We start from the raw sequence: 27,578 nt of genomic DNA, 5'->3' as shown, positions 1-27,578 counted from the left end.
CTCGTTAGTATAGTGGTGAGTATCCCCGCCTGTCACGCGGGAGACCGGGTTCGATTCCCCGACGGGGAGAACATTGCAAGTTTTTATCAGGTTCAGAGATTCGTTGCTCAAGGTTATGGAGAATCAAAGTCCGAATCCAATTGTAGCGTGAAAAATATACCACTTGATTTTGAGAGCATAAGAAAGAACCAGAAACACCAATTGCATAGCCTCGTTTTTAGTTTGGGTGTCACCCCTTGCTTTTATCTAGCATGGCATGTACTGTTTTTGTGCATTACAATATTTGCATATCATCCTCTTAAAATTGGCTCACGCTGTAACACAGGAGACAGCTATGTAGTGGACAAGTCTCTTGTGAGCTAAACCTGATTATGACATCACATCAATGAAGCAAAGCTGAAACTATTGTATGCCTACAGAGTATAGACTGAGAGAGAAGTGTCTTTTCCTATGGATTGCAGGCTAAAATGGACTTGCATCCCCTACTTTCAAAGGGAGTAACTGTATAGTAAGTGAGATAGATAGACCAATATCATGTAAGCTTCCTGGCCATGACCGACCAGTAGAGGATAACAGAAAAAGGTTTTTAATTGAAATGACTATCTTTTTTGCAAAGTTGTATTGTAGTCTTTGTTTCAGCTGAGACAAAAATAAATCTTTTTATCTGCTTCTTATTTAGGGTTTTATGTTAGCTTGATAACATGTAGCACATAATCTCTGTGGCCAATGACACAGACGCATCTCGAGACCTCACCCTGACATGTTTTTGGGTGTATTTTCAGCTCCAATTTTGCCTGCAGATTCACCAAGTTAGTCCTCGTTAGTATAGTGGTGAGTATCCCCGCCTGTCACGCGGGAGACCGGGGTTCGATTCCCCGACGGGGAGAACATTGCAAGTTTTTATCAGGTTCAGAGATTCGTTGCTCAAGGTTATGGAGAATCAAAGTCCGAATCCAATTGTAGCGTGAAAAATATACCACTTGATTTTGAGAGCATAAGAAAGAACCAGAAACACCAATTGCATAGCCTCGTTTTTAGTTTGGGTATCACCCCTTGCTTTTATCTAGCATGGCATGTACTGTTTTTGTGCATTACAATATTTGCATATCATCCTCTTACAATTGGCTCATGCTGTAACACAGGAGACAGCTATGTAGTGGACAAGTCTCTTGTGAGCTAAACCTGATTATGACATCACATCAATGTAGCAAAGCTGAAACTATTGTATGCCTACAGAGTATAGACTGAGAGAGAAGTGTCTTTTCCTATGAATTGCAGGCTAAAATGGACTTGCATCCCCTACTTTCAAAGGGAGTAACTGTATAGTAAGTGAGATAGATAGACCGATATCATGTAAGCTTCCTGGCCACGACCGACCAGTAGAGGATAACAGAAAAAGGTTTTTAATTGAAATTACTATCTTTTTTGCAAAGTGGTATTGTAGTCTTTGTTTCAGCTGAGACAAAAATAAATCTTTTTATCTGCTTCTTATTTAGGGTTTTAAGTTAGCTTGATAACATGTAGCACATAATCTCTGTGGCCAATGACACAGACGCATCTCGAGACCTCACCCTGACATGTTTTTGGATGTATTTTCAGCTCCAATTTTGCCTGGACATGCACCAAGATAGTCCTCGTTAGTATAGTGGTGAGTATCCCCGCCTGTCACGCGGGAGACCGGGGTTCGATTCCCCGACGGGGAGAACATTGCAAGTTTTTATCAGGTTCAGAGATTCGTTGCTCAAGGTTATGGAGAATCAAAGTCCGAATCCAATTGTAGCGTGAAAAATATACCACTTGATTTTGAGAGCATAAGAAAGAACCAGAAACACCAATTGCATAGCCTCGTTTTTAGTTTGGGTATCACCCCTTGCTTTTATCTAGCATGGCATGTACTGTTTTTGTGCATTACAATATTTGCATATCATCCTCTTACAATTGGCTCATGCTGTAACACAGGAGACAGCTATGTAGTGGACAAGTCTCTTGTGAGCTAAACCTGATTATGACATCACATCAATGTAGCAAAGCTGAAACTATTGTATGCCTACAGAGTATAGACTGAGAGAGAAGTGTCTTTTCCTATGAATTGCAGGCTAAAATGGACTTGCATCCCTTACTTTCAAATGGAGTAACTGTATAGTAAGTGAGATAGGTAGACCGATATCATGTAAGCTTCCTGGCCATTACCGACCAGTAGAGGATAACAGAAAAAGGTTTTTAATTGAAATGACTATCTTTTTTGCAAAGTGGTATTGTAGTCTTTGTTTCAGCTGAGACAAAAATAAATCTTTTTATCTGCTTCTTATTTAGGGTTTTATGTTAGCTTAATAACATGTAGCACATAATCTCTGTGGCCAATGACACAGACGCATCTCGAGACCTCACCCTGACATGTTTTTGGGTGTATTTTCAGCTCCAATTTTGCCTGCAGATTCACCAAGTTAGTCCTCGTTAGTATAGTGGTGAGTATCCCCGCCTGTCACGCGGGAGACCGGGGTTCGATTCCCCGACGGGGAGAACATTGCAAGTTTTTATCAGGTTCAGAGATTCGTTGCTCAAGGTTATGGAGAATCAAAGTCCGAATCCAATTGTAGCGTGAAAAATATACCACTTGATTTTGAGAGCATAAGAAAGAACCAGAAACACCAATTGCATAGCCTCGTTTTTAGTTTGGGTGTCACCCCTTGCTTTTATCTAGCATGGCATGTACTGTTTTTGTGCATTACAATATTTGCATATCATCCTCTTAAAATTGGCTCACGCTGTAACACAGGAGACAGCTATGTAGTGGACAAGTCTCTTGTGAGCTAAACCTGATTATGACATCACATCAATGAAGCAAAGCTGAAACTATTGTATGCCTACAGAGTATAGACTGAGAGAGAAGTGTCTTTTCCTATGGATTGCAGGCTAAAATGGACTTGCATCCCCTACTTTCAAAGGGAGTAACTGTATAGTAAGTGAGATAGATAGACCGATATCATGTAAGCTTCCTGGCCATTACCGACCAGTAGAGGATAACAGAAAAAGGTTTTTAATTGAAATAACTATCTTTTTTGCAAAGTGGTATTGTAGTCTTTGTTTCAGCTGAGACAAAAATAAATCTTTTTATCTGCTTCTTATTTAGGGTTTTATGTTAGCTTGATAACATGTAGCACATAATCTCTGTGGCCAATGACACAGGCGCATCTCGAGACCTCACCCTGACATGTTTTTGGGTGTATTTTCAGCTCCAATTTTGCCTGCAGATTCACCAAGTTAGTCCTCGTTAGTATAGTGGTGAGTATCCCCGCCTGTCACGCGGGAGACCGGGTTCGATTCCCCGACGGGGAGAACATTGCAAGTTTTTATCAGGTTCAGAGATTCGTTGCTCAAGGTTATGGAGAATCAAAGTCCGAATCCAATTGTAGCGTGAAAAATATACCACTTGATTTTGAGAGCATAAGAAAGAACCAGAAACACCAATTGCATAGCCTCGTTTTTAGTTTGGGTGTCACCCCTTGCTTTTATCTAGCATGGCATGTACTGTTTTTGTGCATTACAATATTTGCATATCATCCTCTTAAAATTGGCTCACGCTGTAACACAGGAGACAGCTATGTAGTGGACAAGTCTCTTGTGAGCTAAACCTGATTATGACATCACATCAATGAAGCAAAGCTGAAACTATTGTATGCCTACAGAGTATAGACTGAGAGAGAAGTGTCTTTTCCTATGGATTGCAGGCTAAAATGGACTTGCATCCCCTACTTTCAAAGGGAGTAACTGTATAGTAAGTGAGATAGATAGACCAATATCATGTAAGCTTCCTGGCCATGACCGACCAGTAGAGGATAACAGAAAAAGGTTTTTAATTGAAATGACTATCTTTTTTGCAAAGTTGTATTGTAGTCTTTGTTTCAGCTGAGACAAAAATAAATCTTTTTATCTGCTTCTTATTTAGGGTTTTATGTTAGCTTGATAACATGTAGCACATAATCTCTGTGGCCAATGACACAGACGCATCTCGAGACCTCACCCTGACATGTTTTTGGGTGTATTTTCAGCTCCAATTTTGCCTGCAGATTCACCAAGTTAGTCCTCGTTAGTATAGTGGTGAGTATCCCCGCCTGTCACGCGGGAGACCGGGGTTCGATTCCCCGACGGGGAGAACATTGCAAGTTTTTATCAGGTTCAGAGATTCGTTGCTCAAGGTTATGGAGAATCAAAGTCCGAATCCAATTGTAGCGTGAAAAATATACCACTTGATTTTGAGAGCATAAGAAAGAACCAGAAACACCAATTGCATAGCCTCGTTTTTAGTTTGGGTATCACCCCTTGCTTTTATCTAGCATGGCATGTACTGTTTTTGTGCATTACAATATTTGCATATCATCCTCTTACAATTGGCTCATGCTGTAACACAGGAGACAGCTATGTAGTGGACAAGTCTCTTGTGAGCTAAACCTGATTATGACATCACATCAATGTAGCAAAGCTGAAACTATTGTATGCCTACAGAGTATAGACTGAGAGAGAAGTGTCTTTTCCTATGAATTGCAGGCTAAAATGGACTTGCATCCCCTACTTTCAAAGGGAGTAACTGTATAGTAAGTGAGATAGGTAGACCGATATCATGTAAGCTTCCTGGCCATTACCGACCAGTAGAGGATAACAGAAAAAGGTTTTTAATTGAAATGACTATCTTTTTTGCAAAGTGGTATTGTAGTCTTTGTTTCAGCTGAGACAAAAATAAATCTTTTTATCTGCTTCTTATTTAGGGTTTTATGTTAGCTTGATAACATGTAGCACATAATCTCTGTGGCCAATGACACAGACGCATCTCGAGACCTCACCCTGACATGTTTTTGGGTGTATTTTCAGCTCCAATTTTGCCTGCAGATTCACCAAGTTAGTCCTCGTTAGTATAGTGGTGAGTATCCCCGCCTGTCACGCGGGAGACCGGGGTTCGATTCCCCGACGGGGAGAACATTGCAAGTTTTTATCAGGTTCAGAGATTCGTTGCTCAAGGTTATGGAGAATCAAAGTCCGAATCCAATTGTAGCGTGAAAAATATACCACTTGATTTTGAGAGCATAAGAAAGAACCAGAAACACCAATTGCATAGCCTCGTTTTTAGTTTGGGTGTCACCCCTTGCTTTTATCTAGCATGGCATGTACTGTTTTTGTGCATTACAATATTTGCATATCATCCTCTTAAAATTGGCTCACGCTGTAACACAGGAGACAGCTATGTAGTGGACAAGTCTCTTGTGAGCTAAACCTGATTATGACATCACATCAATGAAGCAAAGCTGAAACTATTGTATGCCTACAGAGTATAGACTGAGAGAGAAGTGTCTTTTCCTATGAATTGCAGGCTAAAATGGACTTGCATCCCCTACTTTCAAAGGGAGTAACTGTATAGTAAGTGAGATAGATAGACCGATATCATGTAAGCTTCCTGGCCACGACCGACCAGTAGAGGATAACAGAAAAAGGTTTTTAATTGAAATTACTATCTTTTTTGCAAAGTGGTATTGTAGTCTTTGTTTCAGCTGAGACAAAAATAAATCTTTTTATCTGCTTCTTATTTAGGGTTTTAAGTTAGCTTGATAACATGTAGCACATAATCTCTGTGGCCAATGACACAGACGCATCTCGAGACCTCACCCTGACATGTTTTTGGATGTATTTTCAGCTCCAATTTTGCCTGGACATGCACCAAGATAGTCCTCGTTAGTATAGTGGTGAGTATCCCCGCCTGTCACGCGGGAGACCGGGGTTCGATTCCCCGACGGGGAGAACATTGCAAGTTTTTATCAGGTTCAGAGATTCGTTGCTCAAGGTTATGGAGAATCAAAGTCCGAATCCAATTGTAGCGTGAAAAATATACCACTTGATTTTGAGAGCATAAGAAAGAACCAGAAACACCAATTGCATAGCCTCGTTTTTAGTTTGGGTATCACCCCTTGCTTTTATCTAGCATGGCATGTACTGTTTTTGTGCATTACAATATTTGCATATCATCCTCTTACAATTGGCTCATGCTGTAACACAGGAGACAGCTATGTAGTGGACAAGTCTCTTGTGAGCTAAACCTGATTATGACATCACATCAATGTAGCAAAGCTGAAACTATTGTATGCCTACAGAGTATAGACTGAGAGAGAAGTGTCTTTTCCTATGAATTGCAGGCTAAAATGGACTTGCATCCCCTACTTTCAAATGGAGTAACTGTATAGTAAGTGAGATAGGTAGACCGATATCATGTAAGCTTCCTGGCCATTACCGACCAGTAGAGGATAACAGAAAAAGGTTTTTAATTGAAATGACTATCTTTTTTGCAAAGTGGTATTGTAGTCTTTGTTTCAGCTGAGACAAAAATAAATCTTTTTATCTGCTTCTTATTTAGGGTTTTATGTTAGCTTGATAACATGTAGCACATAATCTCTGTGGCCAATGACACAGACGCATCTCGAGACCTCACCCTGACATGTTTTTGGGTGTATTTTCAGCTCCAATTTTGCCTGCAGATTCACCAAGTTAGTCCTCGTTAGTATAGTGGTGAGTATCCCCGCCTGTCACGCGGGAGACTGGGGTTCGATTCCCCGACGGGGAGAACATTGCAAGTTTTTATCAGGTTCAGAGATTCGTTGCTCAAGGTTATGGAGAATCAAAGTCCGAATCCAATTGTAGCGTGAAAAATATACCACTTGATTTTGAGAGCATAAGAAAGAACCAGAAACACCAATTGCATAGCCTCGTTTTTAGTTTGGGTGTCACCCCTTGCTTTTATCTAGCATGGCATGTACTGTTTTTGTGCATTACAATATTTGCATATCATCCTCTTAAAATTGGCTCACGCTGTAACACAGGAGACAGCTATGTAGTGGACAAGTCTCTTGTGAGCTAAACCTGATTATGACATCACATCAATGAAGCAAAGCTGAAACTATTGTATGCCTACAGAGTATAGACTGAGAGAGAAGTGTCTTTTCCTATGGATTGCAGGCTAAAATGGACTTGCATCCCCTACTTTCAAAGGGAGTAACTGTATAGTAAGTGAGATAGATAGACCGATATCATGTAAGCTTCCTGGCCATTACCGACCAGTAGAGGATAACAGAAAAAGGTTTTTAATTGAAATAACTATCTTTTTTGCAAAGTGGTATTGTAGTCTTTGTTTCAGCTGAGACAAAAATAAATCTTTTTATCTGCTTCTTATTTAGGGTTTTATGTTAGCTTGATAACATGTAGCACATAATCTCTGTGGCCAATGACACAGGCGCATCTCGAGACCTCACCCTGACATGTTTTTGGGTGTATTTTCAGCTCCAATTTTGCCTGCAGATTCACCAAGTTAGTCCTCATTAGTATAGTGGTGAGTATCCCCGCCTGTCACGCGGGAGACCGGGTTCGATTCCCCGACGGGGAGAACATTGCAAGTTTTTATCAGGTTCAGAGATTCGTTGCTCAAGGTTATGGAGAATCAAAGTCCGAATCCAATTGTAGCGTGAAAAATATACCACTTGATTTTGAGAGCATAAGAAAGAACCAGAAACACCAATTGCATAGCCTCGTTTTTAGTTTGGGTGTCACCCCTTGCTTTTATCTAGCATGGCATGTACTGTTTTTGTGCATTACAATATTTGCATATCATCCTCTTAAAATTGGCTCACGCTGTAACACAGGAGACAGCTATGTAGTGGACAAGTCTCTTGTGAGCTAAACCTGACTATGACATCACATCAATGAAGCAAAGCTGAAACTATTGTATGCCTACAGAGTATAGACTGAGAGAGAAGTGTCTTTTCCTATGGATTGCAGGCTAAAATGGACTTGCATCCCCTACTTTCAAAGGGAGTAACTGTATAGTAAGTGAGATAGATAGACCAATATCATGTAAGCTTCCTGGCCATGACCGACCAGTAGAGGATAACAGAAAAAGGTTTTTAATTGAAATGACTATCTTTTTTGCAAAGTTGTATTGTAGTCTTTGTTTCAGCTGAGACAAAAATAAATCTTTTTATCTGCTTCTTATTTAGGGTTTTATGTTAGCTTGATAACATGTAGCACATAATCTCTGTGGCCAATGACACAGACGCATCTCGAGACCTCACCCTGACATGTTTTTGGGTGTATTTTCAGCTCCAATTTTGCCTGCAGATTCACCAAGTTAGTCCTCGTTAGTATAGTGGTGAGTATCCCCGCCTGTCACGCGGGAGACCGGGGTTCGATTCCCCGACGGGGAGAACATTGCAAGTTTTTATCAGGTTCAGAGATTCGTTGCTCAAGGTTATGGAGAATCAAAGTCCGAATCCAATTGTAGCGTGAAAAATATACCACTTGATTTTGAGAGCATAAGAAAGAACCAGAAACACCAATTGCATAGCCTCGTTTTTAGTTTGGGTATCACCCCTTGCTTTTATCTAGCATGGCATGTACTGTTTTTGTGCATTACAATATTTGCATATCATCCTCTTACAATTGGCTCATGCTGTAACACAGGAGACAGCTATGTAGTGGACAAGTCTCTTGTGAGCTAAACCTGATTATGACATCACATCAATGTAGCAAAGCTGAAACTATTGTATGCCTACAGAGTATAGACTGAGAGAGAAGTGTCTTTTCCTATGAATTGCAGGCTAAAATGGACTTGCATCCCCTACTTTCAAAGGGAGTAACTGTATAGTAAGTGAGATAGGTAGACCGATATCATGTAAGCTTCCTGGCCATTACCGACCAGTAGAGGATAACAGAAAAAGGTTTTTAATTGAAATGACTATCTTTTTTGCAAAGTGGTATTGTAGTCTTTGTTTCAGCTGAGACAAAAATAAATCTTTTTATCTGCTTCTTATTTAGGGTTTTATGTTAGCTTGATAACATGTAGCACATAATCTCTGTGGCCAATGACACAGACGCATCTCGAGACCTCACCCTGACATGTTTTTGGGTGTATTTTCAGCTCCAATTTTGCCTGCAGATTCACCAAGTTAGTCCTCGTTAGTATAGTGGTGAGTATCCCCGCCTGTCACGCGGGAGACCGGGGTTCGATTCCCCGACGGGGAGAACATTGCAAGTTTTTATCAGGTTCAGAGATTCGTTGCTCAAGGTTATGGAGAATCAAAGTCCGAATCCAATTGTAGCGTGAAAAATATACCACTTGATTTTGAGAGCATAAGAAAGAACCAGAAACACCAATTGCATAGCCTCGTTTTTAGTTTGGGTGTCACCCCTTGCTTTTATCTAGCATGGCATGTACTGTTTTTGTGCATTACAATATTTGCATATCATCCTCTTAAAATTGGCTCACGCTGTAACACAGGAGACAGCTATGTAGTGGACAAGTCTCTTGTGAGCTAAACCTGATTATGACATCACATCAATGAAGCAAAGCTGAAACTATTGTATGCCTACAGAGTATAGACTGAGAGAGAAGTGTCTTTTCCTATGGATTGCAGGCTAAAATGGACTTGCATCCCCTACTTTCAAAGGGAGTAACTGTATAGTAAGTGAGATAGATAGACCAATATCATGTAAGCTTCCTAGCCATGACCGACCAGTAGAGGATAACAGAAAAAGGTTTTTAATTGAAATGACTATCTTTTTTGCAAAGTTGTATTGTAGTCTTTGTTTCAGCTGAGACAAAAATAAATCTTTTTATCTGCTTCTTATTTAGGGTTTTATGTTAGCTTGATAACATGTAGCACATAATCTCTGTGGCCAATGACACAGACGCATCTCGAGACCTCACCCTGACATGTTTTTGGGTGTATTTTCAGCTCCAATTTTGCCTGCAGATTCACCAAGTTAGTCCTCGTTAGTATAGTGGTGAGTATCCCCGCCTGTCACGCGGGAGACCGGGGTTCGATTCCCCGACGGGGAGAACATTGCAAGTTTTTATCAGGTTCAGAGATTCGTTGCTCAAGGTTATGGAGAATCAAAGTCCGAATCCAATTGTAGCGTGAAAAATATACCACTTGATTTTGAGAGCATAAGAAAGAACCAGAAACACCAATTGCATAGCCTCGTTTTTAGTTTGGGTGTCACCCCTTGCTTTTATCTAGCATGGCATGTACTGTTTTTGTGCATTACAATATTTGCATATCATCCTCTTAAAATTGGCTCACGCTGTAACACAGGAGACAGCTATGTAGTGGACAAGTCTCTTGTGAGCTAAACCTGATTATGACATCACATCAATGAAGCAAAGCTGAAACTATTGTATGCCTACAGAGTATAGACTGAGAGAGAAGTGTCTTTTCCTATGGATTGCAGGCTAAAATGGACTTGCATCCCCTACTTTCAAAGGGAGTAACTGTATAGTAAGTGAGATAGATAGACCAATATCATGTAAGCTTCCTGGCCATGACCGACCAGTAGAGGATAACAGAAAAAGGTTTTTAATTGAAATGACTATCTTTTTTGCAAAGTTGTATTGTAGTCTTTGTTTCAGCTGAGACAAAAATAAATCTTTTTATCTGCTTCTTATTTAGGGTTTTATGTTAGCTTGATAACATGTAGCACATAATCTCTGTGGCCAATGACACAGACGCATCTCGAGACCTCACCCTGACATGTTTTTGGGTGTATTTTCAGCTCCAATTTTGCCTGCAGATTCACCAAGTTAGTCCTCGTTAGTATAGTGGTGAGTATCCCCGCCTGTCACGCGGGAGACCGGGGTTCGATTCCCCGACGGGGAGAACATTGCAAGTTTTTATCAGGTTCAGAGATTCGTTGCTCAAGGTTATGGAGAATCAAAGTCCGAATCCAATTGTAGCGTGAAAAATATACCACTTGATTTTGAGAGCATAAGAAAGAACCAGAAACACCAATTGCATAGCCTCGTTTTTAGTTTGGGTATCACCCCTTGCTTTTATCTAGCATGGCATGTACTGTTTTTGTGCATTACAATATTTGCATATCATCCTCTTACAATTGGCTCATGCTGTAACACAGGAGACAGCTATGTAGTGGACAAGTCTCTTGTGAGCTAAACCTGATTATGACATCACATCAATGAAGCAAAGCTGAAACTATTGTATGCCTACAGAGTATAGACTGAGAGAGAAGTGTCTTTTCCTATGGATTGCAGGCTAAAATGGACTTGCATCCCCTACTTTCAAAGGGAGTAACTGTATAGTAAGTGAGATAGATAGACCGATATCATGTAAGCTTCCTGGCCATTACCGACCAGTAGAGGATAACAGAAAAAGGTTTTTAATTGAAATGACTATCTTTTTTGCAAAGTGGTATTGTAGTCTTTGTTTCAGCTGAGACAAAAATAAATCTTTTTATCTGCTTCTTATTTAGGGTTTTATGTTAGCTTAATAACATGTAGCACATAATCTCTGTGGCCAATGACACAGGCGCATCTCGAGACCTCACCCTGACATGTTTTTGGGTGTATTTTCAGCTCCAATTTTGCCTGCAGATTCACCAAGTTAGTCCTCGTTAGTATAGTGGTGAGTATCCCCGCCTGTCACGCGGGAGACCGGGTTCGATTCCCCGACGGGGAGAACATTGCAAGTTTTTATCAGGTTCAGAGATTCGTTGCTCAAGGTTATGGAGAATCAAAGTCCGAATCCAATTGTAGCGTGAAAAATATACCACTTGATTTTGAGAGCATAAGAAAGAACCAGAAACACCAATTGCATAGCCTCGTTTTTAGTTTGGGTGTCACCCCTTGCTTTTATCTAGCATGGCATGTACTGTTTTTGTGCATTACAATATTTGCATATCATCCTCTTAAAATTGGCTCACGCTGTAACACAGCAGACAGCTATGTAGTGGACAAGTCTCTTGTGAGCTAAACCTGATTATGACATCACATCAATGAAGCAAAGCTGAAACTATTGTATGCCTACAGAGTATAGACTGAGAGAGAAGTGTCTTTTCCTATGGATTGCAGGCTAAAATGGACTTGCATCCCCTACTTTCAAAGGGAGTAACTGTATAGTAAGTGAGATAGATAGACCGATATCATGTAAGCTTCCTGGCCATTACCGACCAGTAGAGGATAACAGAAAAAGGTTTTTAATTGAAATAACTATCTTTTTTGCAAAGTGGTATTGTAGTCTTTGTTTCAGCTGAGACAAAAATAAATCTTTTTATCTGCTTCTTATTTAGGGTTTTATGTTAGCTTGATAACATGTAGCACATAATCTCTGTGGCCAATGACACAGGCGCATCTCGAGACCTCACCCTGACATGTTTTTGGGTGTATTTTCAGCTCCAATTTTGCCTGCAGATTCACCAAGTTAGTCCTCGTTAGTATAGTGGTGAGTATCCCCGCCTGTCACGCGGGAGACCGGGTTCGATTCCCCGACGGGGAGAACATTGCAAGTTTTTATCAGGTTCAGAGATTCGTTGCTCAAGGTTATGGAGAATCAAAGTCCGAATCCAATTGTAGCGTGAAAAATATACCACTTGATTTTGAGAGCATAAGAAAGAACCAGAAACACCAATTGCATAGCCTCGTTTTTAGTTTGGGTGTCACCCCTTGCTTTTATCTAGCATGGCATGTACTGTTTTTGTGCATTACAATATTTGCATATCATCCTCTTAAAATTGGCTCACGCTGTAACACAGGAGACAGCTATGTAGTGGACAAGTCTCTTGTGAGCTAAACCTGACTATGACATCACATCAATGAAGCAAAGCTGAAACTATTGTATGCCTACAGAGTATAGACTGAGAGAGAAGTGTCTTTTCCTATGGATTGCAGGCTAAAATGGACTTGCATCCCCTACTTTCAAAGGGAGTAACTGTATAGTAAGTGAGATAGATAGACCAATATCATGTAAGCTTCCTGGCCATGACCGACCAGTAGAGGATAACAGAAAAAGGTTTTTAATTGAAATGACTATCTTTTTTGCAAAGTTGTATTGTAGTCTTTGTTTCAGCTGAGACAAAAATAAATCTTTTTATCTGCTTCTTATTTAGGGTTTTATGTTAGCTTGATAACATGTAGCACATAATCTCTGTGGCCAATGACACAGACGCATCTCGAGACCTCACCCTGACATGTTTTTGGGTGTATTTTCAGCTCCAATTTTGCCTGCAGATTCACCAAGTTAGTCCTCGTTAGTATAGTGGTGAGTATCCCCGCCTGTCACGCGGGAGACCGGGGTTCGATTCCCCGACGGGGAGAACATTGCAAGTTTTTATCAGGTTCAGAGATTCGTTGCTCAAGGTTATGGAGAATCAAAGTCCGAATCCAATTGTAGCGTGAAAAATATACCACTTGATTTTGAGAGCATAAGAAAGAACCAGAAACACCAATTGCATAGCCTCGTTTTTAGTTTGGGTATCACCCCTTGCTTTTATCTAGCATGGCATGTACTGTTTTTGTGCATTACAATATTTGCATATCATCCTCTTACAATTGGCTCATGCTGTAACACAGGAGACAGCTATGTAGTGGACAAGTCTCTTGTGAGCTAAACCTGATTATGACATCACATCAATGTAGCAAAGCTGAAACTATTGTATGCCTACAGAGTATAGACTGAGAGAGAAGTGTCTTTTCCTATGAATTGCAGGCTAAAATGGACTTGCATCCCCTACTTTCAAAGGGAGTAACTGTATAGTAAGTGAGATAGGTAGACCGATATCATGTAAGCTTCCTGGCCATTACCGACCAGTAGAGGATAACAGAAAAAGGTTTTTAATTGAAATGACTATCTTTTTTGCAAAGTGGTATTGTAGTCTTTGTTTCAGCTGAGACAAAAATAAATCTTTTTATCTGCTTCTTATTTAGGGTTTTATGTTAGCTTGATAACATGTAGCACATAATCTCTGTGGCCAATGACACAGACGCATCTCGAGACCTCACCCTGACATGTTTTTGGGTGTATTTTCAGCTCCAATTTTGCCTGCAGATTCACCAAGTTAGTCCTCGTTAGTATAGTGGTGAGTATCCCCGCCTGTCACGCGGGAGACCGGGGTTCGATTCCCCGACGGGGAGAACATTGCAAGTTTTTATCAGGTTCAGAGATTCGTTGCTCAAGGTTATGGAGAATCAAAGTCCGAATCCAATTGTAGCGTGAAAAATATACCACTTGATTTTGAGAGCATAAGAAAGAACCAGAAACACCAATTGCATAGCCTCGTTTTTAGTTTGGGTGTCACCCCTTGCTTTTATCTAGCATGGCATGTACTGTTTTTGTGCATTACAATATTTGCATATCATCCTCTTAAAATTGGCTCACGCTGTAACACAGGAGACAGCTATGTAGTGGACAAGTCTCTTGTGAGCTAAACCTGATTATGACATCACATCAATGAAGCAAAGCTGAAACTATTGTATGCCTACAGAGTATAGACTGAGAGAGAAGTGTCTTTTCCTATGGATTGCAGGCTAAAATGGACTTGCATCCCCTACTTTCAAAGGGAGTAACTGTATAGTAAGTGAGATAGATAGACCAATATCATGTAAGCTTCCTAGCCATGACCGACCAGTAGAGGATAACAGAAAAAGGTTTTTAATTGAAATGACTATCTTTTTTGCAAAGTTGTATTGTAGTCTTTGTTTCAGCTGAGACAAAAATAAATCTTTTTATCTGCTTCTTATTTAGGGTTTTATGTTAGCTTGATAACATGTAGCACATAATCTCTGTGGCCAATGACACAGACGCATCTCGAGACCTCACCCTGACATGTTTTTGGGTGTATTTTCAGCTCCAATTTTGCCTGCAGATTCACCAAGTTAGTCCTCGTTAGTATAGTGGTGAGTATCCCCGCCTGTCACGCGGGAGACCGGGGTTCGATTCCCCGACGGGGAGAACATTGCAAGTTTTTATCAGGTTCAGAGATTCGTTGCTCAAGGTTATGGAGAATCAAAGTCCGAATCCAATTGTAGCGTGAAAAATATACCACTTGATTTTGAGAGCATAAGAAAGAACCAGAAACACCAATTGCATAGCCTCGTTTTTAGTTTGGGTGTCACCCCTTGCTTTTATCTAGCATGGCATGTACTGTTTTTGTGCATTACAATATTTGCATATCATCCTCTTAAAATTGGCTCACGCTGTAACACAGGAGACAGCTATGTAGTGGACAAGTCTCTTGTGAGCTAAACCTGATTATGACATCACATCAATGAAGCAAAGCTGAAACTATTGTATGCCTACAGAGTATAGACTGAGAGAGAAGTGTCTTTTCCTATGGATTGCAGGCTAAAATGGACTTGCATCCCCTACTTTCAAAGGGAGTAACTGTATAGTAAGTGAGATAGATAGACCAATATCATGTAAGCTTCCTGGCCATGACCGACCAGTAGAGGATAACAGAAAAAGGTTTTTAATTGAAATGACTATCTTTTTTGCAAAGTTGTATTGTAGTCTTTGTTTCAGCTGAGACAAAAATAAATCTTTTTATCTGCTTCTTATTTAGGGTTTTATGTTAGCTTGATAACATGTAGCACATAATCTCTGTGGCCAATGACACAGACGCATCTCGAGACCTCACCCTGACATGTTTTTGGGTGTATTTTCAGCTCCAATTTTGCCTGCAGATTCACCAAGTTAGTCCTCGTTAGTATAGTGGTGAGTATCCCCGCCTGTCACGCGGGAGACCGGGGTTCGATTCCCCGACGGGGAGAACATTGCAAGTTTTTATCAGGTTCAGAGATTCGTTGCTCAAGGTTATGGAGAATCAAAGTCCGAATCCAATTGTAGCGTGAAAAATATACCACTTGATTTTGAGAGCATAAGAAAGAACCAGAAACACCAATTGCATAGCCTCGTTTTTAGTTTGGGTATCACCCCTTGCTTTTATCTAGCATGGCATGTACTGTTTTTGTGCATTACAATATTTGCATATCATCCTCTTACAATTGGCTCATGCTGTAACACAGGAGACAGCTATGTAGTGGACAAGTCTCTTGTGAGCTAAACCTGATTATGACATCACATCAATGAAGCAAAGCTGAAACTATTGTATGCCTACAGAGTATAGACTGAGAGAGAAGTGTCTTTTCCTATGGATTGCAGGCTAAAATGGACTTGCATCCCCTACTTTCAAAGGGAGTAACTGTATAGTGAGATAGATAGACCGATATCATGTAAGCTTCCTGGCCATTACCGACCAGTAGAGGATAACAGAAAAAGGTTTTTAATTGAAATGACTATCTTTTTTGCAAAGTGGTATTGTAGTCTTTGTTTCAGCTGAGACAAAAATAAATCTTTTTATCTGCTTCTTATTTAGGGTTTTATGTTAGCTTAATAACATGTAGCACATAATCTCTGTGGCCAATGACACAGGCGCATCTCGAGACCTCACCCTGACATGTTTTTGGGTGTATTTTCAGCTCCAATTTTGCCTGCAGATTCACCAAGTTAGTCCTCGTTAGTATAGTGGTGAGTATCCCCGCCTGTCACGCGGGAGACCGGGTTCGATTCCCCGACGGGGAGAACATTGCAAGTTTTTATCAGGTTCAGAGATTCGTTGCTCAAGGTTATGGAGAATCAAAGTCCGAATCCAATTGTAGCGTGAAAAATATACCACTTGATTTTGAGAGCATAAGAAAGAACCAGAAACACCAATTGCATAGCCTCGTTTTTAGTTTGGGTGTCACCCCTTGCTTTTATCTAGCATGGCATGTACTGTTTTTGTGCATTACAATATTTGCATATCATCCTCTTAAAATTGGCTCACGCTGTAACACAGCAGACAGCTATGTAGTGGACAAGTCTCTTGTGAGCTAAACCTGATTATGACATCACATCAATGAAGCAAAGCTGAAACTATTGTATGCCTACAGAGTATAGACTGAGAGAGAAGTGTCTTTTCCTATGGATTGCAGGCTAAAATGGACTTGCATCCCCTACTTTCAAAGGGAGTAACTGTATAGTAAGTGAGATAGATAGACCAATATCATGTAAGCTTCCTGGCCATGACCGACCAGTAGAGGATAACAGAAAAAGGTTTTTAATTGAAATGACTATCTTTTTTGCAAAGTTGTATTGTAGTCTTTGTTTCAGCTGAGACAAAAATAAATCTTTTTATCTGCTTCTTATTTAGGGTTTTATGTTAGCTTGATAACATGTAGCACATAATCTCTGTGGCCAAAGACACAGACGCATCTCGAGACCTCACCTTGACATGTTTTTGGGTGTATTTTCAGCTCCAATTTTGCCTGCAGATTCACCAAGTTAGTCCTCGTTAGTATAGTGGTGAGTATCCCCGCCTGTCACGCGGGAGACCGGGGTTCGATTCCCCGACGGGGAGAACATTGCAAGTTTTTATCAGGTTCAGAGATTCGTTGCTCAAGGTTATGGAGAATCAAAGTCCGAATCCAATTGTAGCGTGAAAAATATACCACTTGATTTTGAGAGCATAAGAAAGAACCAGAAACACCAATTGCATAGCCTCATTTTTAGTTTGGGTATCACCCCTTGCTTTTATCTAGCATGGCATGTACTGTTTTTGTGCATTACAATATTTGCATATCATCCTCTTACAATTGGCTCATGCTGTAACACAGGAGACAGCTATGTAGTGGACAAGTCTCTTGTGAGCTAAACCTGATTATGACATCACATCAATGTAGCAAAGCTGAAACTATTGTATGCCTACAGAGTATAGACTGAGAGAGAAGTGTCTTTTCCTATGAATTGCAGGCTAAAATGGACTTGCATCCCCTACTTTCAAAGGGAGTAACTGTATAGTAAGTGAGATAGATAGACCGATATCATGTAAGCTTCCTGGCCACGACCGACCAGTAGAGGATAACAGAAAAAGGTTTTTAATTGAAATTACTATCTTTTTTGCAAAGTGGTATTGTAGTCTTTGTTTCAGCTGAGACAAAAATAAATCTTTTTATCTGCTTCTTATTTAGGGTTTTATGTTAGCTTGATAACATGTAGCACATAATCTCTGTGGCCAATGACACAGACGCATCTCGAGACCTCACCCTGACATGTTTTTGGGTGTATTTTCAGCTCCAATTTTGCCTGCAGATTCACCAAGTTAGTCCTCGTTAGTATAGTGGTGAGTATCCCCGCCTGTCACGCGGGAGACCGGGGTTCGATTCCCCGACGGGGAGAACATTGCAAGTTTTTATCAGGTTCAGAGATTCGTTGCTCAAGGTTATGGAGAATCAAAGTCCGAATCCAATTGTAGCGTGAAAAATATACCACTTGATTTTGAGAGCATAAGAAAGAACCAGAAACACCAATTGCATAGCCTCGTTTTTAGTTTGGGAATCACCCCTTGCTTTTATCTAGCATGGCATGTACTGTTTTTGTGCATTACAATATTTGCATATCATCCTCTTACAATTGGCTCATGCTGTAACACAGGAGACAGCTATGTAGTGGACAAGTCTCTTGTGAGCTAAACCTGATTATGACATCACATCAATGTAGCAAAGCTGAAACTATTGTATGCCTACAGAGTATAGACTGAGAGAGAAGTGTCTTTTCCTATGAATTGCAGGCTAAAATGGACTTGCATCCCCTACTTTCAAAGGGAGTAACTGTATAGTAAGTGAGATAGGTAGACCGATATCATGAAAGCTTCCTGGCCATTACCGACCAGTAGAGGATAACAGAAAAAGGTTTTTAATTGAAATGACTATCTTTTTTGCAAAGTGGTATTGTAGTCTTTGTTTCAGCTGAGACAAAAATAAATCTTTTTATCTGCTTCTTATTTAGGGTTTTATGTTAGCTTGATAACATGTAGCACATAATCTCTGTGGCCAATGACACAGACGCATCTCGAGACCTCACCCTGACATGTTTTTGGGTGTATTTTCAGCTCCAATTTTGCCTGCAGATTCACCAAGTTAGTCCTCGTTAGTATAGTGGTGAGTATCCCCGCCTGTCACGCGGGAGACCGGGGTTCGATTCCCCGACGGGGAGAACATTGCAAGTTTTTATCAGGTTCAGAGATTCGTTGCTCAAGGTTATGGAGAATCAAAGTCCGAATCCAATTGTAGCGTGAAAAATATACCACTTGATTTTGAGAGCATAAGAAAGAACCAGAAACACCAATTGCATAGCCTCGTTTTTAGTTTGGGTGTCACCCCTTGCTTTTATCTAGCATGGCATGTACTGTTTTTGTGCATTACAATATTTGCATATCATCCTCTTAAAATTGGCTCACGCTGTAACACAGGAGACAGCTATGTAGTGGACAAGTCTCTTGTGAGCTAAACCTGATTATGACATCACATCAATGAAGCAAAGCTGAAACTATTGTATGCCTACAGAGTATAGACTGAGAGAGAAGTGTCTTTTCCTATGGATTGCAGGCTAAAATGGACTTGCATCCCCTACTTTCAAAGGGAGTAACTGTATAGTAAGTGAGATAGATAGACCAATATCATGTAAGCTTCCTAGCCATGACCGACCAGTAGAGGATAACAGAAAAAGGTTTTTAATTGAAATGACTATCTTTTTTGCAAAGTTGTATTGTAGTCTTTGTTTCAGCTGAGACAAAAATAAATCTTTTTATCTGCTTCTTATTTAGGGTTTTATGTTAGCTTGATAACATGTAGCACATAATCTCTGTGGCCAATGACACAGACGCATCTCGAGACCTCACCCTGACATGTTTTTGGGTGTATTTTCAGCTCCAATTTTGCCTGCAGATTCACCAAGTTAGTCCTCGTTAGTATAGTGGTGAGTATCCCCGCCTGTCACGCGGGAGACCGGGGTTCGATTCCCCGACGGGGAGAACATTGCAAGTTTTTATCAGGTTCAGAGATTCGTTGCTCAAGGTTATGGAGAATCAAAGTCCGAATCCAATTGTAGCGTGAAAAATATACCACTTGATTTTGAGAGCATAAGAAAGAACCAGAAACACCAATTGCATAGCCTCGTTTTTAGTTTGGGTGTCACCCCTTGCTTTTATCTAGCATGGCATGTACTGTTTTTGTGCATTACAATATTTGCATATCATCCTCTTAAAATTGGCTCACGCTGTAACACAGGAGACAGCTATGTAGTGGACAAGTCTCTTGTGAGCTAAACCTGATTATGACATCACATCAATGAAGCAAAGCTGAAACTATTGTATGCCTACAGAGTATAGACTGAGAGAGAAGTGTCTTTTCCTATGGATTGCAGGCTAAAATGGACTTGCATCCCCTACTTTCAAAGGGAGTAACTGTATAGTAAGTGAGATAGATAGACCAATATCATGTAAGCTTCCTGGCCATGACCGACCAGTAGAGGATAACAGAAAAAGGTTTTTAATTGAAATGACTATCTTTTTTGCAAAGTTGTATTGTAGTCTTTGTTTCAGCTGAGACAAAAATAAATCTTTTTATCTGCTTCTTATTTAGGGTTTTATGTTAGCTTGATAACATGTAGCACATAATCTCTGTGGCCAATGACACAGACGCATCTCGAGACCTCACCCTGACATGTTTTTGGGTGTATTTTCAGCTCCAATTTTGCCTGCAGATTCACCAAGTTAGTCCTCGTTAGTATAGTGGTGAGTATCCCCGCCTGTCACGCGGGAGACCGGGGTTCGATTCCCCGACGGGGAGAACATTGCAAGTTTTTATCAGGTTCAGAGATTCGTTGCTCAAGGTTATGGAGAATCAAAGTCCGAATCCAATTGTAGCGTGAAAAATATACCACTTGATTTTGAGAGCATAAGAAAGAACCAGAAACACCAATTGCATAGCCTCGTTTTTAGTTTGGGTATCACCCCTTGCTTTTATCTAGCATGGCATGTACTGTTTTTGTGCATTACAATATTTGCATATCATCCTCTTACAATTGGCTCATGCTGTAACACAGGAGACAGCTATGTAGTGGACAAGTCTCTTGTGAGCTAAACCTGATTATGACATCACATCAATGAAGCAAAGCTGAAACTATTGTATGCCTACAGAGTATAGACTGAGAGAGAAGTGTCTTTTCCTATGGATTGCAGGCTAAAATGGACTTGCATCCCCTACTTTCAAAGGGAGTAACTGTATAGTAAGTGAGATAGATAGACCGATATCATGTAAGCTTCCTGGCCATTACCGACCAGTAGAGGATAACAGAAAAAGGTTTTTAATTGAAATGACTATCTTTTTTGCAAAGTGGTATTGTAGTCTTTGTTTCAGCTGAGACAAAAATAAATCTTTTTATCTGCTTCTTATTTAGGGTTTTATGTTAGCTTAATAACATGTAGCACATAATCTCTGTGGCCAATGACACAGGCGCATCTCGAGACCTCACCCTGACATGTTTTTGGGTGTATTTTCAGCTCCAATTTTGCCTGCAGATTCACCAAGTTAGTCCTCGTTAGTATAGTGGTGAGTATCCCCGCCTGTCACGCGGGAGACCGGGTTCGATTCCCCGACGGGGAGAACATTGCAAGTTTTTATCAGGTTCAGAGATTCGTTGCTCAAGGTTATGGAGAATCAAAGTCCGAATCCAATTGTAGCGTGAAAAATATACCACTTGATTTTGAGAGCATAAGAAAGAACCAGAAACACCAATTGCATAGCCTCGTTTTTAGTTTGGGTGTCACCCCTTGCTTTTATCTAGCATGGCATGTACTGTTTTTGTGCATTACAATATTTGCATATCATCCTCTTAAAATTGGCTCACGCTGTAACACAGCAGACAGCTATGTAGTGGACAAGTCTCTTGTGAGCTAAACCTGATTATGACATCACATCAATGAAGCAAAGCTGAAACTATTGTATGCCTACAGAGTATAGACTGAGAGAGAAGTGTCTTTTCCTATGGATTGCAGGCTAAAATGGACTTGCATCCCCTACTTTCAAAGGGAGTAACTGTATAGTAAGTGAGATAGATAGACCAATATCATGTAAGCTTCCTGGCCATGACCGACCAGTAGAGGATAACAGAAAAAGGTTTTTAATTGAAATGACTATCTTTTTTGCAAAGTTGTATTGTAGTCTTTGTTTCAGCTGAGACAAAAATAAATCTTTTTATCTGCTTCTTATTTAGGGTTTTATGTTAGCTTGATAACATGTAGCACATAATCTCTGTGGCCAAAGACACAGACGCATCTCGAGACCTCACCTTGACATGTTTTTGGGTGTATTTTCAGCTCCAATTTTGCCTGCAGATTCACCAAGTTAGTCCTCGTTAGTATAGTGGTGAGTATCCCCGCCTGTCACGCGGGAGACCGGGGTTCGATTCCCCGACGGGGAGAACATTGCAAGTTTTTATCAGGTTCAGAGATTCGTTGCTCAAGGTTATGGAGAATCAAAGTCCGAATCCAATTGTAGCGTGAAAAATATACCACTTGATTTTGAGAGCATAAGAAAGAACCAGAAACACCAATTGCATAGCCTCATTTTTAGTTTGGGTATCACCCCTTGCTTTTATCTAGCATGGCATGTACTGTTTTTGTGCATTACAATATTTGCATATCATCCTCTTACAATTGGCTCATGCTGTAACACAGGAGACAGCTATGTAGTGGACAAGTCTCTTGTGAGCTAAACCTGATTATGACATCACATCAATGTAGCAAAGCTGAAACTATTGTATGCCTACAGAGTATAGACTGAGAGAGAAGTGTCTTTTACTATGAATTGCAGGCTAAAATGGACTTGCATCCCCTACTTTCAAAGGGAGTAACTGTATAGTAAGTGAGATAGATAGACCGATATCATGTAAGCTTCCTGGCCACGACCGACCAGTAGAGGATAACAGAAAAAGGTTTTTAATTGAAATTACTATCTTTTTTGCAAAGTGGTATTGTAGTCTTTGTTTCAGCTGAGACAAAAATAAATCTTTTTATCTGCTTCTTATTTAGGGTTTTATGTTAGCTTGATAACATGTAGCACATAATCTCTGTGGCCAATGACACAGACGCATCTCGAGACCTCACCCTGACATGTTTTTGGGTGTATTTTCAGCTCCAATTTTGCCTGCAGATTCACCAAGTTAGTCCTCGTTAGTATAGTGGTGAGTATCCCCGCCTGTCACGCGGGAGACCGGGTTCGATTCCCCGACGGGGAGAACATTGCAAGTTTTTATCAGGTTCAGAGATTCGTTGCTCAAGGTTATGGAGAATCAAAGTCCGAATCCAATTGTAGCGTGAAAAATATACCACTTGATTTTGAGAGCATAAGAAAGAACCAGAAACACCAATTGCATAGCCTCGTTTTTAGTTTGGGTGTCACCCCTTGCTTTTATCTAGCATGGCATGTACTGTTTTTGTGCATTACAATATTTGCATATCATCCTCTTAAAATTGGCTCACGCTGTAACACAGGAGACAGCTATGTAGTGGACAAGTCTCTTGTGAGCTAAACCTGATTATGACATCACATCAATGAAGCAAAGCTGAAACTATTGTATGCCTACAGAGTATAGACTGAGAGAGAAGTGTCTTTTCCTATGGATTGCAGGCTAAAATGGACTTGCATCCCCTACTTTCAAAGGGAGTAACTGTATAGTAAGTGAGATAGATAGACCGATATCATGTAAGCTTCCTGGCCATTACCGACCAGTAGAGGATAACAGAAAAAGGTTTTTAATTGAAATAACTATCTTTTTTGCAAAGTGGTATTGTAGTCTTTGTTTCAGCTGAGACAAAAATAAATCTTTTTATCTGCTTCTTATTTAGGGTTTTATGTTAGCTTGATAACATGTAGCACATAATCTCTGTGGCCAATGACACAGGCGCATCTCGAGACCTCACCCTGACATGTTTTTGGGTGTATTTTCAGCTCCAATTTTGCCTGCAGATTCACCAAGTTAGTCCTCGTTAGTATAGTGGTGAGTATCCCCGCCTGTCACGCGGGAGACCGGGTTCGATTCCCCGACGGGGAGAACATTGCAAGTTTTTATCAGGTTCAGAGATTCGTTGCTCAAGGTTATGGAGAATCAAAGTCCGAATCCAATTGTAGCGTGAAAAATATACCACTTGATTTTGAGAGCATAAGAAAGAACCAGAAACACCAATTGCATAGCCTCGTTTTTAGTTTGGGTGTCACCCCTTGCTTTTATCTAGCATGGCATGTACTGTTTTTGTGCATTACAATATTTGCATATCATCCTCTTAAAATTGGCTCACGCTGTAACACAGCAGACAGCTATGTAGTGGACAAGTCTCTTGTGAGCTAAACCTGATTATGACATCACATCAATGAAGCAAAGCTGAAACTATTGTATGCCTACAGAGTATAGACTGAGAGAGAAGTGTCTTTTCCTATGGATTGCAGGCTAAAATGGACTTGCATCCCCTACTTTCAAAGGGAGTAACTGTATAGTAAGTGAGATAGATAGACCAATATCATGTAAGCTTCCTGGCCATGACCGACCAGTAGAGGATAACAGAAAAAGGTTTTTAATTGAAATGACTATCTTTTTTGCAAAGTTGTATTGTAGTCTTTGTTTCAGCTGAGACAAAAATAAATCTTTTTATCTGCTTCTTATTTAGGGTTTTATGTTAGCTTGATAACATGTAGCACATAATCTCTGTGGCCAAAGACACAGACGCATCTCGAGACCTCACCTTGACATGTTTTTGGGTGTATTTTCAGCTCCAATTTTGCCTGCAGATTCACCAAGTTAGTCCTCGTTAGTATAGTGGTGAGTATCCCCGCCTGTCACGCGGGAGACCGGGGTTCGATTCCCCGACGGGGAGAACATTGCAAGTTTTTATCAGGTTCAGAGATTCGTTGCTCAAGGTTATGGAGAATCAAAGTCCGAATCCAATTGTAGCGTGAAAAATATACCACTTGATTTTGAGAGCATAAGAAAGAACCAGAAACACCAATTGCATAGCCTCATTTTTAGTTTGGGTATCACCCCTTGCTTTTATCTAGCATGGCATGTACTGTTTTTGTGCATTACAATATTTGCATATCATCCTCTTACAATTGGCTCATGCTGTAACACAGGAGACAGCTATGTAGTGGACAAGTCTCTTGTGAGCTAAACCTGATTATGACATCACATCAATGTAGCAAAGCTGAAACTATTGTATGCCTACAGAGTATAGACTGAGAGAGAAGTGTCTTTTCCTATGAATTGCAGGCTAAAATGGACTTGCATCCCCTACTTTCAAAGGGAGTAACTGTATAGTAAGTGAGATAGATAGACCGATATCATGTAAGCTTCCTGGCCACGACCGACCAGTAGAGGATAACAGAAAAAGGTTTTTAATTGAAATTACTATCTTTTTTGCAAAGTGGTATTGTAGTCTTTGTTTCAGCTGAGACAAAAATAAATCTTTTTATCTGCTTCTTATTTAGGGTTTTATGTTAGCTTGATAACATGTAGCACATAATCTCTGTGGCCAATGACACAGACGCATCTCGAGACCTCACCCTGACATGTTTTTGGGTGTATTTTCAGCTCCAATTTTGCCTGCAGATTCACCAAGTTAGTCCTCGTTAGTATAGTGGTGAGTATCCCCGCCTGTCACGCGGGAGACCGGGGTTCGATTCCCCGACGGGGAGAACATTGCAAGTTTTTATCAGGTTCAGAGATTCGTTGCTCAAGGTTATGGAGAATCAAAGTCCGAATCCAATTGTAGCGTGAAAAATATACCACTTGATTTTGAGAGCATAAGAAAGAACCAGAAACACCAATTGCATAGCCTCGTTTTTAGTTTGGGAATCACCCCTTGCTTTTATCTAGCATGGCATGTACTGTTTTTGTGCATTACAATATTTGCATATCATCCTCTTACAATTGGCTCATGCTGTAACACAGGAGACAGCTATGTAGTGGACAAGTCTCTTGTGAGCTAAACCTGATTATGACATCACATCAATGTAGCAAAGCTGAAACTATTGTATGCCTAAAGAGTATAGACTGAGAGAGAAGTGTCTTTTCCTATGAATTGCAGGCTAAAATGGACTTGCATCCCCTACTTTCAAAGGGAGTAACTGTATAGTAAGTGAGATAGGTAGACCGATATCATGAAAGCTTCCTGGCCATTACCGACCAGTAGAGGATAACAGAAAAAGGTTTTTAATTGAAATGACTATCTTTTTTGCAAAGTGGTATTGTAGTCTTTGTTTCAGCTGAGACAAAAATAAATCTTTTTATCTGCTTCTTATTTAGGGTTTTATGTTAGCTTGATAACATGTAGCACATAATCTCTGTGGCCAATGACACAGACGCATCTCGAGACCTCACCCTGACATGTTTTTGGGTGTATTTTCAGCTCCAATTTTGCCTGCAGATTCACCAAGTTAGTCCTCGTTAGTATAGTGGTGAGTATCCCCGCCTGTCACGCGGGAGACCGGGGTTCGATTCCCCGACGGGGAGAACATTGCAAGTTTTTATCAGGTTCAGAGATTCGTTGCTCAAGGTTATGGAGAATCAAAGTCCGAATCCAATTGTAGCGTGAAAAATATACCACTTGATTTTGAGAGCATAAGAAAGAACCAGAAACACCAATTGCATAGCCTCGTTTTTAGTTTGGGTGTCACCCCTTGCTTTTATCTAGCATGGCATGTACTGTTTTTGTGCATTACAATATTTGCATATCATCCTCTTAAAATTGGCTCACGCTGTAACACAGGAGACAGCTATGTAGTGGACAAGTCTCTTGTGAGCTAAACCTGATTATGACATCACATCAATGAAGCAAAGCTGAAACTATTGTATGCCTACAGAGTATAGACTGAGAGAGAAGTGTCTTTTCCTATGGATTGCAGGCTAAAATGGACTTGCATCCCCTACTTTCAAAGGGAGTAACTGTATAGTAAGTGAGATAGATAGACCAATATCATGTAAGCTTCCTAGCCATGACCGACCAGTAGAGGATAACAGAAAAAGGTTTTTAATTGAAATGACTATCTTTTTTGCAAAGTTGTATTGTAGTCTTTGTTTCAGCTGAGACAAAAATAAATCTTTTTATCTGCTTCTTATTTAGGGTTTTATGTTAGCTTGATAACATGTAGCACATAATCTCTGTGGCCAATGACACAGACGCATCTCGAGACCTCACCCTGACATGTTTTTGGGTGTATTTTCAGCTCCAATTTTGCCTGCAGATTCACCAAGTTAGTCCTCGTTAGTATAGTGGTGAGTATCCCCGCCTGTCACGCGGGAGACCGGGGTTCGATTCCCCGACGGGGAGAACATTGCAAGTTTTTATCAGGTTCAGAGATTCGTTGCTCAAGGTTATGGAGAATCAAAGTCCGAATCCAATTGTAGCGTGAAAAATATACCACTTGATTTTGAGAGCATAAGAAAGAACCAGAAACACCAATTGCATAGCCTCGTTTTTAGTTTGGGTATCACCCCTTGCTTTTATCTAGCATGGCATGTACTGTTTTTGTGCATTACAATATTTGCATATCATCCTCTTACAATTGGCTCATGCTGTAACACAGGAGACAGCTATGTAGTGGACAAGTCTCTTGTGAGCTAAACCTGATTATGACATCACATCAATGAAGCAAAGCTGAAACTATTGTATGCCTACAGAGTATAGACTGAGAGAGAAGTGTCTTTTCCTATGGATTGCAGGCTAAAATGGACTTGCATCCCCTACTTTCAAAGGGAGTAACTGTATAGTAAGTGAGATAGATAGACCGATATCATGTAAGCTTCCTGGCCATTACCGACCAGTAGAGGATAACAGAAAAAGGTTTTTAATTGAAATGACTATCTTTTTTGCAAAGTGGTATTGTAGTC

General features: G+C 40.3%; 25 non-coding genes across 25 annotated transcripts; all 25 read left to right on the top strand.

The window, feature by feature from the left end:
• Positions 1 to 814: 814 nt before the first annotated feature.
• Positions 815 to 886, top strand: TRNAD-GUC (transfer RNA aspartic acid (anticodon GUC)). The gene has a single exon. It is a non-coding gene; the product is annotated as a tRNA-Asp (tRNA).
• A 745-nt stretch (positions 887 to 1,631) lies between these two features.
• On the top strand, positions 1,632 to 1,703 carry TRNAD-GUC (transfer RNA aspartic acid (anticodon GUC)). The gene has a single exon. It is a non-coding gene; the product is annotated as a tRNA-Asp (tRNA).
• Positions 1,704 to 2,448: 745 nt separating this feature from the next.
• TRNAD-GUC (transfer RNA aspartic acid (anticodon GUC)) lies at positions 2,449 to 2,520 on the top strand. Its single transcript has one exon. It is a non-coding gene; the product is annotated as a tRNA-Asp (tRNA).
• Positions 2,521 to 4,081: 1,561 nt separating this feature from the next.
• On the top strand, positions 4,082 to 4,153 carry TRNAD-GUC (transfer RNA aspartic acid (anticodon GUC)). The gene has a single exon. It is a non-coding gene; the product is annotated as a tRNA-Asp (tRNA).
• Positions 4,154 to 4,898: 745 nt separating this feature from the next.
• On the top strand, positions 4,899 to 4,970 carry TRNAD-GUC (transfer RNA aspartic acid (anticodon GUC)). Its single transcript has one exon. It is a non-coding gene; the product is annotated as a tRNA-Asp (tRNA).
• A 745-nt stretch (positions 4,971 to 5,715) lies between these two features.
• Positions 5,716 to 5,787, top strand: TRNAD-GUC (transfer RNA aspartic acid (anticodon GUC)). Its single transcript has one exon. It is a non-coding gene; the product is annotated as a tRNA-Asp (tRNA).
• Positions 5,788 to 6,532: 745 nt separating this feature from the next.
• TRNAD-GUC (transfer RNA aspartic acid (anticodon GUC)) lies at positions 6,533 to 6,604 on the top strand. The gene has a single exon. It is a non-coding gene; the product is annotated as a tRNA-Asp (tRNA).
• A 1,561-nt stretch (positions 6,605 to 8,165) lies between these two features.
• Positions 8,166 to 8,237, top strand: TRNAD-GUC (transfer RNA aspartic acid (anticodon GUC)). Its single transcript has one exon. It is a non-coding gene; the product is annotated as a tRNA-Asp (tRNA).
• Positions 8,238 to 8,982: 745 nt separating this feature from the next.
• Positions 8,983 to 9,054, top strand: TRNAD-GUC (transfer RNA aspartic acid (anticodon GUC)). Its single transcript has one exon. It is a non-coding gene; the product is annotated as a tRNA-Asp (tRNA).
• Positions 9,055 to 9,799: 745 nt separating this feature from the next.
• TRNAD-GUC (transfer RNA aspartic acid (anticodon GUC)) lies at positions 9,800 to 9,871 on the top strand. Its single transcript has one exon. It is a non-coding gene; the product is annotated as a tRNA-Asp (tRNA).
• Positions 9,872 to 10,616: 745 nt separating this feature from the next.
• On the top strand, positions 10,617 to 10,688 carry TRNAD-GUC (transfer RNA aspartic acid (anticodon GUC)). The gene has a single exon. It is a non-coding gene; the product is annotated as a tRNA-Asp (tRNA).
• A 2,377-nt stretch (positions 10,689 to 13,065) lies between these two features.
• On the top strand, positions 13,066 to 13,137 carry TRNAD-GUC (transfer RNA aspartic acid (anticodon GUC)). The gene has a single exon. It is a non-coding gene; the product is annotated as a tRNA-Asp (tRNA).
• A 745-nt stretch (positions 13,138 to 13,882) lies between these two features.
• Positions 13,883 to 13,954, top strand: TRNAD-GUC (transfer RNA aspartic acid (anticodon GUC)). Its single transcript has one exon. It is a non-coding gene; the product is annotated as a tRNA-Asp (tRNA).
• A 745-nt stretch (positions 13,955 to 14,699) lies between these two features.
• Positions 14,700 to 14,771, top strand: TRNAD-GUC (transfer RNA aspartic acid (anticodon GUC)). Its single transcript has one exon. It is a non-coding gene; the product is annotated as a tRNA-Asp (tRNA).
• Positions 14,772 to 15,516: 745 nt separating this feature from the next.
• On the top strand, positions 15,517 to 15,588 carry TRNAD-GUC (transfer RNA aspartic acid (anticodon GUC)). The gene has a single exon. It is a non-coding gene; the product is annotated as a tRNA-Asp (tRNA).
• Positions 15,589 to 17,145: 1,557 nt separating this feature from the next.
• On the top strand, positions 17,146 to 17,217 carry TRNAD-GUC (transfer RNA aspartic acid (anticodon GUC)). The gene has a single exon. It is a non-coding gene; the product is annotated as a tRNA-Asp (tRNA).
• A 745-nt stretch (positions 17,218 to 17,962) lies between these two features.
• Positions 17,963 to 18,034, top strand: TRNAD-GUC (transfer RNA aspartic acid (anticodon GUC)). Its single transcript has one exon. It is a non-coding gene; the product is annotated as a tRNA-Asp (tRNA).
• A 745-nt stretch (positions 18,035 to 18,779) lies between these two features.
• On the top strand, positions 18,780 to 18,851 carry TRNAD-GUC (transfer RNA aspartic acid (anticodon GUC)). The gene has a single exon. It is a non-coding gene; the product is annotated as a tRNA-Asp (tRNA).
• Positions 18,852 to 19,596: 745 nt separating this feature from the next.
• TRNAD-GUC (transfer RNA aspartic acid (anticodon GUC)) lies at positions 19,597 to 19,668 on the top strand. The gene has a single exon. It is a non-coding gene; the product is annotated as a tRNA-Asp (tRNA).
• A 745-nt stretch (positions 19,669 to 20,413) lies between these two features.
• Positions 20,414 to 20,485, top strand: TRNAD-GUC (transfer RNA aspartic acid (anticodon GUC)). The gene has a single exon. It is a non-coding gene; the product is annotated as a tRNA-Asp (tRNA).
• Positions 20,486 to 22,046: 1,561 nt separating this feature from the next.
• TRNAD-GUC (transfer RNA aspartic acid (anticodon GUC)) lies at positions 22,047 to 22,118 on the top strand. The gene has a single exon. It is a non-coding gene; the product is annotated as a tRNA-Asp (tRNA).
• Positions 22,119 to 24,495: 2,377 nt separating this feature from the next.
• Positions 24,496 to 24,567, top strand: TRNAD-GUC (transfer RNA aspartic acid (anticodon GUC)). The gene has a single exon. It is a non-coding gene; the product is annotated as a tRNA-Asp (tRNA).
• A 745-nt stretch (positions 24,568 to 25,312) lies between these two features.
• TRNAD-GUC (transfer RNA aspartic acid (anticodon GUC)) lies at positions 25,313 to 25,384 on the top strand. The gene has a single exon. It is a non-coding gene; the product is annotated as a tRNA-Asp (tRNA).
• Positions 25,385 to 26,129: 745 nt separating this feature from the next.
• Positions 26,130 to 26,201, top strand: TRNAD-GUC (transfer RNA aspartic acid (anticodon GUC)). Its single transcript has one exon. It is a non-coding gene; the product is annotated as a tRNA-Asp (tRNA).
• A 745-nt stretch (positions 26,202 to 26,946) lies between these two features.
• On the top strand, positions 26,947 to 27,018 carry TRNAD-GUC (transfer RNA aspartic acid (anticodon GUC)). The gene has a single exon. It is a non-coding gene; the product is annotated as a tRNA-Asp (tRNA).
• The last annotated feature ends 560 nt before the right edge of the window (positions 27,019 to 27,578 follow it).

The sequence above is a fragment of the Pseudophryne corroboree genome, chromosome 11, assembly GCF_028390025.1.
Source record: "Pseudophryne corroboree isolate aPseCor3 chromosome 11, aPseCor3.hap2, whole genome shotgun sequence".
Taxonomy (NCBI): domain Eukaryota; kingdom Metazoa; phylum Chordata; class Amphibia; order Anura; family Myobatrachidae; genus Pseudophryne; species Pseudophryne corroboree.
This window is presented reverse-complemented; position numbering and strand designations above follow the sequence as displayed.